The 12553-nt window shown below is 37.0% G+C and overlaps 1 protein-coding gene across 1 annotated transcript in view; it reads left to right on the top strand.

Moving 5' to 3' along the window:
• Nucleotides 1-269: 269 nt before the first annotated feature.
• Nucleotides 270-12553, top strand: part of ikzf2 (IKAROS family zinc finger 2) — a 37678-nt gene continuing 25394 nt past the window's right edge. The window contains exon 1 of the mRNA XM_005723283.2: nucleotides 270-313. The gene's annotated coding sequence lies outside the window, so the exon portion shown is untranslated. The remainder of the gene's footprint in view (nucleotides 314-12553) is intronic.

The following is a 12553-nucleotide window of genomic DNA, read 5'->3' as shown; positions in this document are numbered from 1 at the left end:
AGAGTCAACAAGGTGCTGGAAGCATTCCTCAGAGTTTTTGGTCCATATTGAAATGACAGCATGCTGTATGTTTGATGGCTGCACATCCATAATGGGAATCTCTTGTTCCAACATATCCCAAAGGTGCTGCACTGGATTGAGAGATGGCGACTGTGGAGGCCAATTCCGGACAGTGAACTCATTTTCATGTTCAAGAAATGAGGCTAAGAAGAAGTGAGCTTTGTGACATGACACATACTCTTGAACAGAGCTGTAAGAAGATGGTTACACCGTGATCATGAAAGCGCTGGACATGGTCAGCAATGATACACAGGTAGGGTGTGGCGTTTAAGTTCAGTTGAGTTGATACCAAGCAGCACAAATTCTGTCTGGAATTACCATCTCCTTCACACCATCACTGATACAAGGCAAGATGCTTTTTGTTGTTCTTTGCCAGAATTCTCACTCTGTCATCTGAATGTACCATACCTTTGTTGTAACAAGTAGAGTTACCATTGCTGTGATACCAGCTTATTAAAGCAGTCTACCCATTCTCCTCTCACCTCAACAAGGCATTTTCACCTGAAAAACTGTGGCTTGCTGAATATTTTCACTTTTTCAGACCTTTCTCTGTAAACTCTAGAGATGCTTATCTGGGTGTATCAGCAGTCTTTGAGATAGTTAGACCAGCACCAAGAACTATGCCACATTCAAAGTCACTTGGAGCACCTTTTTTCCTTATTTTGATGCTTAGTTTGAACTTCAGCAGGTTGCCATGACCATGTGGACATGTCTAAATCCACTGTGTAGCTGCTACGTGATTGGTTGGTTAGATATTTGTGTTAATGTGCAGTTGAACAGGTATGCTCAGTGGGGTGCAGTGGCCTTTATTGAAAGGCATGAAGATGATAACTCCCCCAACATGAAATACAAACACAAACAAAATATCTTCTTCAACTATTTATCAATTTAAGAAGTTAAAAAGAATCAGATTCAAACATGCCATTTGCATTGCCTGCCTGCACTCTACGTGGAAATCGTTATCTTTGTGCACTCCTTCCTGGCTGAAGAATTGTACTACAGTTAAATAAATATCAAAATTATCAAAAGGATATATTATTATTAGCTGGCAATGCAAGTGGTGCAGGAAATGTTTCAAACCATTCCTTTGGGAAAAGAAGCAAAGAAACACCTCAGCATGCATAAAGTCTTATTATTAGAATACACTGGAATATTAAAAATTATATAATAATTTATAATCTATAAATCATATCATTGCAGTGGAGTCCTCCAATGAGGGGGGGGAACAAGAAGCAAAGAAACAGTAGTTCATGAGATCAGAAACACAGGCCAAAGTCTTGATTTTTTAAGTAAATTCAAATAAAATAGTAATTTTTACAAAGCTGTTGAATAAAGAGGCTTGAGGAGATGGTTAAATGTCAATAAGTAAAGGAGGGATTACAATTATTTATGAAAAATGAAGATGGAGTGTTGGCAAAATTACATCCAGACAATCTCATATATGCTAGTTTGAGTGCTGGCAGAGCCTGCATCTACTCAACTTGTCTGTTTTATTAGATTGGACACGGTCTGAGCTGCTGTGTCCTCTTCTTCATTGCCACAGTTTTCCTCTCTAATGTACTAAAGAAGTTATTGTCAACCTTTTCACGCTTCTCTACATCACACATGTTATTTAAGGTGGTGTCAAAATCACTGATGCTCGTTTACTTGCCTGTCCTAGCTCTGTTTCCATAGCAAGTGATCTCAGAGCAGTAAAAGCAGAGCCAATGGCAGTTTGCTTCACACGCTGCTCTCCTATCAGTTTACCATCAAAGACCAGTACAAACCACAAGAAAAAAAATGGCTGCTAACCAGTCAGCTACCCCAGCTCCAGTCAATAAAAGATGGACACACCCTCAAAACAGAGAGCTGCAGTCTTTTATGAGATTGAAACACGTTTCAGGATGTGTAGCCATCTGCAGCCACAAGATGGCAGTGATGTAAAGGATGCACAACCATACTTATTAACAGGCATGGAGCTTCATGACAACATTTACTTTGGAACTTTTTAATTTCTATCTGTTTTTAAATTTTGGTTGTCTTGACAGAAAACCACTGCCTATGTATATGGTTATTATGAAGGATATAACATGTGAACCTGATATTTATTTAAATATTTATTTAATATAAAATTATTTTTGATATATTATTTTTCCATCAACGCTACAGACTGTATCAATATCTTTTCATGTTTTTTATATTGGGAACCAATCAGTTAGTACTGAAGGCAGTCCGGTCTCTATTTTGTTATTCATATCGAACACTTATGTGTGATGTTTTGGAATTTTTCGTCAGAGAAGCATTTTCAATAGCACACAGTACTTCAACTCTGTAAAACAATTCAGAAAAACATGACAAAAAAGATATTTTTTACTAATTGATCTAATTGGTTTTGCTCTTGCTGTTGTTTCATTACATGCTATTGATAGAAAAGAGCACAGCAATATTATGTTGTACAATGTATGTATGTTGCAGCATTTTTAATAATATTTAGTTGACTTTTTACATAAGAAATGTGTTATCCTTTTACTATTTGTCTAAGGTAAAGAATTCACTAATCTCATTTAGTTCAGAAAAGTGGAGTACTCTGGGGCAGTTTTGCTACATATGAGCTATATATATATATATATCCCTCCACTGTGATTTAAAGCTGATAACACTGTGAAGTCAAATGTTGCCAAACTCTTGATGGAACAATTAAAAAATGTCTTTAAGCTGGACATGTTGGATCAGTTGCCTGTTCAGAATGCCACATTGATCTGCTGTACGTTTTATGTGAAGTGCTGTGTATTTTGCATTTAATAACAAAAGCCTTCAGTTTATACATCAACAAGCTGTATGGTCACAATCACTTTATCACTGTGTCAGAGAGTCCGACGCTATAACTGTGTCTTTGATATAGTGGAATGTAATAGTAGAGTGCAATATTGCTAGAGGGCCACTTCATACCATGTTGTTTGAAGCAAAACAAAACAAAAATAAAAACAAAACAAAAAACTTGATCAATAGAAATGAAGTCTCTGTAGTTGTTGTAGGAGAGCTCAGATCAGTCCTGGGCAATGTAATGAACTTTGCTGCAACTTCCTGACGAAGAGATGTTGTGATACACATGGCTGGACTCTAAGTAACTATCAATAAACCCAAAAGACTAGCCTGAAAGTGGTCATGACATATACTGAGTAGAAACACATCTTTGTGCTTTCACAAAATGGAAAGCTTTTTGACTGTCTGCCAGATGCCACTGCATGGCAATTTTGCTTATTTTCCATCTAAGTCTTCTTCTGAGCTTTTGTCAGCCACTGATGTCATGATGATAAATCCTGTGTAAACAGTAAGAATCAAAAAACTATAACTAATCCAGGACACAGCTCTGCAAGGCCAAGTGTAATTGGAGAGTGATTTAATACAGACTAAGGTGTCTCGGCTTCAAAACCTCTTTCTGTAATTTGTAAAGGTCAAGGATGACTGATTAGTATCTTTGGAAGTTTTTATGTGTGACATTTATGTGTGTTTCCTCTAGCACAAAAGACAGTGGCCCGCACATACGTGTAGAACACATACACATTTTGAGACTCACATGCACCACAACAAATAGCATGAATGAAGCAGGCAAGAGTGGTGTGACTTTGCACTCCAGGCAGACATCCTCTCTCAGTGTTTTCAAAGTGTCTGTATTGCCTCTGTTTCTGTTCTGCAATTTCACAGCTGAGGGTCTACAGACAGAGTGAGAATAAATTAAATAGTCTATTGACTTTACTTTGTCTGCACCCAACTTTAAAATGGATTCCAATTGCTAATGAAAAAATAAATAAATCAAAGAGCACCAAATAAATGTCAACAAAGGATCAGGTTTAAAAATATGAATTCAAGTCAATTCAATTCAATTTTATTTATATAGCGACAAATCAAAACAACAGTTGCCTCAAGGTGCTTTATATTCTAAGGTCGACCCTGAAATAATACATACAGAGAAAAACCCAACAATCATACGACCCCCAATGAGTTAGCACTTTGGTGACAATGGGAAGGAAAAACTCTCTTTTAACAGGAAGAAACCTCCAGGGAGGGGCGGCCATCTGCTGCGACTGGTTGGGGTGAGAGGAGTAAGACAGGATAAAAGACATTCTGTGGAAGAGAGACAGAGATTAATAACAAGCATGTTTCAATGCAGAGAGGTCTATTAACACGTAGTGAGTGAGAAAGGTGACTGAAGAAGAAATACTCAATGCACCATGGGAATCCCCCAGCAGCCTACACCTATTGCAAGATAACTAAGTGAGGGTTCATGGTCACCTGATCCAGCCCTAACTATATGCTTTAGAAAGAAGGAAAGTTTTAAGCAGAGATAGTGCCTGTCTCCCGAATCCAAACTGGAAGCTGGTTCCACAGAAGAGGGGCCTGAAAGCTGAAGGCTCTCCCTCCCATTCTACTTTTAAATACTGTAGGAACAACAAGTAAGTGTGCTGTCCAAGAGCAAAGTGCTCTAATGGGGTGATGTGGTACCATAAGGTCATTAAGATAAAATGGGGCCCAATTATTCAAGACCTTCCAAATTCTTAATTGCTAGTTCAATTCTGGATTTAACAGAGAGCCAGTGAAGGGAATCCAAAGTAGGGGAAATATGTTCTCTCTTTCTAGTCCCTGTCAGTAGTCTTGCTGCAGCAGTAACATGTTCTAGCTTTACAGAGCTTTTTTATTAAGCTCCAAACTATTTTCTAGGCTGAATGATGATCTTCTAAATTTCCTCTCCAGCCATTTCCTCTCCAGCTTACAAGTTATCTTCTTTATTTGCACGTTTGAGAGTTATACCAGGGAGTCAAGTACTTCTGATTTAAGTCTCTTTTTCACAGGCGCTACAACATTCAGAGTCATGTATCATGAAGAGGTAAAATTATTAGCAAGATAATCGACCTCTATTGGATTAGCGATCAGGTAGCTGCTTTGCTCTGTGTTGGTACAAGACATTGAAGATGATAACAGTGGATGAATTATATTCTTAAACTTATTGGCAGCACTTTTAGAAAGACATCTACTGTGATGAAATCTACTCCCCACTGCTGTGCAATCAATTATTGTAAATGTAAATGTTATTAGGAAATGATCAAGAGAGGGTTTTCAGGAAGCACTGTTAAATGTTCAGTTTCTATGCCGTGTGTCAAAACAAGATCTAGAGTGTGATAAAACTGGTGGGTGGGTTCTTTTATATTTTGAGAGAAGCCAATTGAGTCTAATAACAGATTAAATGCCATGTTGAGGCTGTCATTTTTAACATCTACATGGATGTTAAAATGATTATTTTATCTGAGCTGAGTACTAAATCTGAGAAAAAGTCAGAGAAATCAGACAGAAACTTTGTAAGGCCCAGGGGGACGATAGATGATAACAAATAAGACTGGTTTTTGAGTTTACCAGCTAGGGTGAACAAGGCTAAGCATCAGGCTTTCAAATTATTGGAGATTATGTATCGGTATTTCAGGAGCGGGACTACGCCTGCAAACACGCTCCTTCCGGTTGTCATCTATATAGATTCCCCCAGTTCTGCAAGCTGTTCATTCTTGTTTACGTGCCCCACTCTCCCTCCCTCCTTGTTCTCAGTTCTTTAACTTCTTCACTCCTATGTAGTACACGGGGATCTGCAAGGCCCGGAAGCCGTCGCCAGTCCCCTTCGAGGCCTTCCCCAAACTGCAGCTCAGTTCATGTCCAAGCATTCACCTTTACCTACTAAAACGCTGTCAAACCTAAAATGGGAATACAGGAACTCCAGCAACACTTGAAGGGAAGAGGAACAACTTTATTGCCTGACCAACGCATTTCAGCTTGTGGCCTTCATCAGGGTCATAGTAACATATAGTAAAAGTGTGCTTAAATTAAAAACAGGAAAGAAAAAAATTCAAATTAACCAATCACATCTTCACGGATGAACCAGCTGACATATGTCAGGTTAGTATTGGTTAATTGGTTAAGTTACGCCCAAGTAAATACTGGACTAGGTCATTAATGATGAAGACAGGGGTGAGGAGACATAATCCCCACCTGCCTTAAAATACATGCATGAAATACAGAAAAAGAATATTACAAATATACAAAAAAAAATGATTACAAAGACAAATATTTAATTCAAAAAGAAGTCAGTGCAGCAGTTAGATTAAAAAAACAAGAGGACATCATCACATGGATAAACATTTGTGGAAAGGTCCTGATTTATGTCTCTTAAACCTAAAATGAGGACGTGGGCCAAGCTAGTGAAATAAAAAGTCTTTCTTGGTCTTTGGTTGATTAATAGGCTGGTGTGGAAAATTGCTGCCACACTGCCCCCTCGGCCTGTGCTTCGAGGTTTCTGATGGTTAGAATGACTCGGTGGTTGATTCATTTAAACTAACATAATCATCCTGCTGTAACTAGGTTTCTGTAAGGACAGAGTAGATCAATTTGTTGATCAGTTATTAACTTGTGTACTAAGAGAGACTTGGAAGAGAGAAACCTGATGTTTAGTAATCCACAATTCACTGTTTTACTCTTTGGTTCAAATGTGGATGCTGTATTGTTCTTCCTTTGTGATTTTATTTTATTTTATTTCAGTCCTTTTTTTTTGCAGATTTTTAGTTTATTTTTTCTCTGTTTGGGAGCTGACACAGTCCCTAAGGGGATGGGGTTTGGGGAGGTAATGGGAGGAAGAAGCTGCAGATAGACGTGTAAGACTGCCACTCTGCTTCCTGGTCCCAACTCTGGACAGTCACATTTTGGGGGGTTTAATAAATTTGGCCAGATTTCTAAAAATGAGGGATGGATGCCGTCTCTCCTAACAAGAACAGGCTTCCCCCAGAAAGTTTCCCCATTATCTATAAAGTCAACATAGTTTTTTGGACACTAATCAGAGGAATTTAAGGAGATGTCACTGCTGGTCTGATTGGGGAGGGGACCAGAGAAAACTACAGAGTCCGACATTGTTTTGGCAAAGTTACAGACTGATTCAATATTAATATTAGTGACCTCTGATTGACGTAACCGGGTGTCATTACTGCTGACGTGAATACCCTTACACTTAGCCAGCAGTTTTAAATTTCCCTCAAATGTCGCCTGCTCTCGCCCCTGGAAGACAATTGACTATGGTTGCTGGTGTGTCTAGCTTCACATGTCTCAGAACAGAATCACCATCATTAAATCTGAAATGGACTGTTTTTGAACAAACAGTAACGCTACAAAATAACTTAAGTCAGAACCTCAAGCTTTGAATTAATGACAGATTTCCAGTAGTTACAAAAATGAATGTAGGAATTAACACTGAAGATAAATTCTGCTAAATAAAGTTTTAGCCTCAATGAAGTGTCTAATGGGGACTGAATGTGACAGCAGAATGGTATGTGTTATAGCAGATACAGGCAGGAATAACAACTCTGTTTGTCTGTGAACACACAAAGTGGTTGTAAAGATGTGATAAGATGACTAAATGGGCTTTAATATACTATTTTGGCATTGATCAAACTGAATTCGTTTTAAATTATAATATGAGCATAAATCTCAAACAGCCTGTTTATAGTGTGTTTATAGTGTACATGTTCGCTCTAATTTCCATGCTTTTCATGTGTGCAAAATGATATCCATATCCATGGTAGGGCACTATGCCAAGATAGTTTCTACCAAACACATTGATTTAAACACAAATGAACCCACACCATGTGTTCTTTAAAACATAAAGAAGCAAATTTAGACAATGAGACTGAAAAATGTTCTTTGGTCCAGTTTATATCCTGTGATGAATGTTGTTTTGTCCCTATGCTAAATATGCACTACACTTCATTGGTATTCCTAGGGGTGTAGTGTTACGAGGGCTATTTCACAATACAGCTTTTGGGATACATTTTATTTAAGGCGTTCTGTTAGAAAGTTTTATATGTACCTTATAAATTTAGAGTTATGTTCATTATATACATTTTTATATTCACTAATAATTACTAGGCTTATTTTTTGTCACCCACCAGTTACTGTGTGCTTGTTTGTTCCCTTAGCGATACAATGCAAGGCAAGCTCCTTGGGCTGAACCAGCTAACAACATGTGGGAAATTCCCTCACACAGTAGCCACTGAATCTACTGAAACATGTAAACTCCTTTAAGTGCAGGTTCGTTGGTATGATGATTGTCAGATATACTTAATTTATATATACTTATGTTTTGTTAACAAGGGTAACTCTGACCTAATAGCTAAGTGTCCCACCAGATATACTCCCAATAGCCATGGGTTAAAGTGGGTCCTCTGTAATTAAATGTGACTGGCATTTTCATACATAATAATGTCAAGCAAGTTAATTTTTCACGTGCCACTGATTGGCCTTCATTCCAGCTGAAGTTGTGAAGGTAGTAGCTCATTTAAGGAAGTGTGTGTCTCCACATATACACGTGTTAAACCCAACATACTTATCATCAGCATCTAACAAATAACAGAGGGTTATCAGTTATCAATTTATCAGTTTTCCTATCAGTCACTAAGTATTATTTATAGTTAAGTCACTTGTTATTCACAGCAGCAATCCTTAAATTATGAGTCCTTAGTTATTAGCAGGTTTTGATTTTCAGATATTCTTTAGTATCCTCCTAGGACCTGGCGTCCACATATGTGGACACATTTTAGATCGTCTAGACCAAAATATAAAATTTTGCTCTACAAGGGCCTGATATCCAGTAAGACATTATACTGCCACTCTTCTATCAAAATGTAAAACGAATGTCCTCATATGTGGATCTCATTTTTCTCAGAAACAAAACTCTTGTAAAAAAAATAAATAAATAAAAATCTCGTAATTCTTTGTTTTTACATTCATCAGGTCCCAATCAGCCCAAATAGCAAAGAGAGATTAAAACTGCATGCCATGAGTTTGGGTCTTCGGAGGGTATTCTGTGCATTTAGTGATTCCTAGTTTTGTAATTATGGAGTTCATTTACCTCTCTTTACTAATCCTTTGTCCTATCCTCTTTTGATTTCTAATCTGTTAAATCTACTCAGATTTTTATGCTTCAGCCATGTTTGTCATTTATTTGCAATTTTACATTGAGAATAATCTGTCTCCTGTGTCTTGCAATTAGTTTTACTTCCCCTCCTGTCTCATTGTCATCGGTAGTCCTCACATCCATGTTTCGACCTACCTGTGCCTCATTATCTTTCTGTGTTCAATTTTTTGATTACCTGACTTGTCTAGTCCTGTCCTTCCCCTCAGTTGTTGTCACAGTGTCTGTGCGCGTCCCTGTGACTTCTCTGCTGGTACTTTCGATTTAGTTGTGTCCTTGTGAACTTTTAATGGATTCTCAGTGAAAACATATAGTTGAGCAGGAAAACAGAGGACTCACATTAGAATTTGTAATTTTCTTTCATGGCACGTTCATACTGGATTTTATGGTTTAAGTCCTGCTAATGGCCGTAATTGATCAATATAAATTGGAGAGGATACAGACGACCAAAAACTGACAGAATCTATAGACTTGTAGATATGTTCTTTAAAAGGATTTTAGAAAAAGTTATCTAAGAGTAGTACTGCATGACTACTGCATGACTGTCAAACATCCGCCTACTGAAATTTGGTGCAACTGATGTTTGGCACACATATGGGAAAAACATACGTACAAAATGCTAACCAGATCATAGGCAGTCAAGATAATCATATAATCTCTTTCCTTTGATATGCTACATCGGTACTCATGAATAAATGCAAAAAGCACAGCAGGAAGTTCAGGGGGCTTGAATGATTAGAGTAATCACAACAAAAATAGAACTGGACCGTCTGTTTAGAAATTCTCCACAGCCACTGCGTAAACCGAGCACTAGGCAGTCTTTATTACCAAAGCTAGTTGCATCTTTAAACACTAACCTAAAATTTTATTTATAAGCAACTTTAAAAAAAAAAAAACAAAAGAAAAGAAAGAAAAAAATCCTCCTCCTACACACTACCATGCTTACAGAAACAAACACAAATACTCCCCACTTACCCTGATTACCATCACAACACACCCACTCAGAATGTTTTACTAGGCAGAGAGCTAGACAGCTAGTTAACAACTTTCAGTTGTATCAATAAATCTACAGTACTTGACTTTCTTGTGAAATCTACTGAGAAATAATTCCCCATTACAAAACTGAATATCAAACATGTAAAGACATGTTATTATGTGTTTTCATCTATTGTACAGTGTCCTTGGGTGTCTTGAAAGGCGCTTTATAAATACATTTATTATTAAAAATTACTTTCCTTACTAGAAAGATTGTATTAAACTCAGGGACTTGGGGTTAGCTAGAACTAGCCCTCTGCTGTAGTAAGAAAAATGCCCACAAACAGATAAAGAGTTAAAGCAGCTGACTATAATGTTCAATGTTCAAATTAACACTAAAGTTGTGGCCATTTTTGTAAGAATTAACTAGGACCAGAAAAATGTTGATCTTAATCTTTGACCATCAACTTCTAATCAATTCGTCCTTCAGTCCAAGTGTCAATGTTGGGTCAAAGTAACTTATAGACAATAGTCAGATGGATTCACATATTGAACCAAGGATGTCAAACTGAGGGATAATCTGAAAACATAATCCTTCTAGTAATGGCTGTTGTAAGCATAGGCATAAAAAAGTTAAATGTAGCTTGTCTTCATTTTCTTTCATATATATGAATATAAAATGATATATGATATTATATGATATATATAAAGAACCACTACAAAGTATTAAGGAATTTATTAAGGCATTTAAATTAGGAGATTACCTGCATGTGGGTGGTTGGGTGGGGGGCGACTAAGAATACACTTGTTATTGGGTGTAACTCCAGTTCTGTGATTGAGTTTGTTGATATAGAATCTTTCTTACACAGTCTTTGTTATAAGTCTGCTTTTTTTTCTTCTGGATAAGAAGCAAAGGATAAGCAAGCTCTATGATCACAAGTTTTACATTTTAAAAACAGTGCAGATATCTAGTTTACTCACTATCTTTCTAAATTACAATTTATTGAAAGGTTAATATGACTATAATGATGGCAAAACATGACTACAACCAAGATCTATAAGTGTGGGAGGTCTTTGTATATGGGATGTATGTGTAATATAAGTTTCCAATTAGAATGAGTGGTCTGAGATTTTTGGCTTTGAAATAAAATCACTTGTCATTATGCTGCTGCACTATGCTGCTTCACCTTTAAAATAATGCATTGTTTCATTCTGTGATGTTCACAGAAGGCACCAGTGGTCATGTTCTGTTTTGTTTTTGTCAGTTGGTATTAAAGCACTCAAGACAATAGTTGTGTTGGCTCTGCACATTTTTAAAGCCCCTGTATTTCGATAGAGCTACAGTGCCCTCTGTCAGCATTTACAGGGATATCACAGACTTTTAGTTGGTATTCCCTTGTGTGTGTGCATGTGTGCGTGTGCAAATTGTTGGACAAAGACACAATTTAGCCGTATTGCCTCTGTACACCATCAACAAAGTGGATTTTAAGTCAAATAATTATTGTCTGATTAAAGTGTAGACTTTCAGCTTTAGTTCAAGATGTTTTACAAAGGTTTTGTAGTAACAGCGTTTTCTAGAAGGTTAAAATGAATTAGAGAAATTAACATAACTTTAAATTGTTTTCAATACTTGGACAAAGTTCATTGTCTGGAACTCATGGGTGTCACCAAATGCTGTTTCCTTCCTTGAGAATTAATTTCGCTTTCCTCATCTTAAGTATAGCGACTGGTTTACACCTTGTTGTAAACCATCTGTGTTTCCATTTATCAATGTTTCTGTAGACTGTAGATGTCTACTCAGATGTCTTCTTGAATATGTCATGTCTTCTTGTATTTTTTAATGGGAGAGTAGTGAGCTCAAGGAGGACTTTGACAATATCGGTAGAACTGTTTGAGTTCCACGTTTAAGACTCATGGGGGAAACAGTGAAAGAGTAAAACAGCATAGGCGTGATCATATGTAATGAACAAAAGGAACAGAGGTCACACAGAGGTCAGAGGGTGATTTGACATAAATGCAAGATGTGTACCTGAAAGCACAAGCATGTGCACTGTAACAAAATAATCTTAAAATAACCAAATTAGAATAGATTCATTCTCACCCAACTGGGATTAAATTGATAGCTGACTGAGATTAAAGCAAAGATCAAAGAGAGGTTGGGGTGTGGAAATCATGAGTTTAAAAAAAAGATAGCTGAGACCTCATTTCACTGAGTGTTGGAAACACATCTCCAAAACAGTTTCACACATGCAAGGTTTCCTACAATTGATTTGAATGTACAAACTAGTTTTAAACAACCTGTTTTTTGTGGTTTGTGTTTTAAATGTTACTTAGTACTAAATTCATACTGATAATTATAGATGGTAGGTATGAGCATCTTTATTGATATAACAGCAAGGAAGGAGTTTAACAGCTGTAATGGTTATACATAATTAGATAATAAATGCCAACAGTTCCAGAATATTCTCATCCTTTTCAATAAAATATAATAAAATCTTTATGGCTGTTGTGTCTTGAAGTCCTTGGTATAATGACCAA

This window comes from Pundamilia nyererei, unplaced genomic scaffold, assembly GCF_000239375.1.
Source record: "Pundamilia nyererei isolate P.nyererei 1_Seehausen unplaced genomic scaffold, PunNye1.0 scaffold00009, whole genome shotgun sequence".
NCBI classification, from domain to species: domain Eukaryota; kingdom Metazoa; phylum Chordata; class Actinopteri; order Cichliformes; family Cichlidae; genus Pundamilia; species Pundamilia nyererei.
This window is presented reverse-complemented; position numbering and strand designations above follow the sequence as displayed.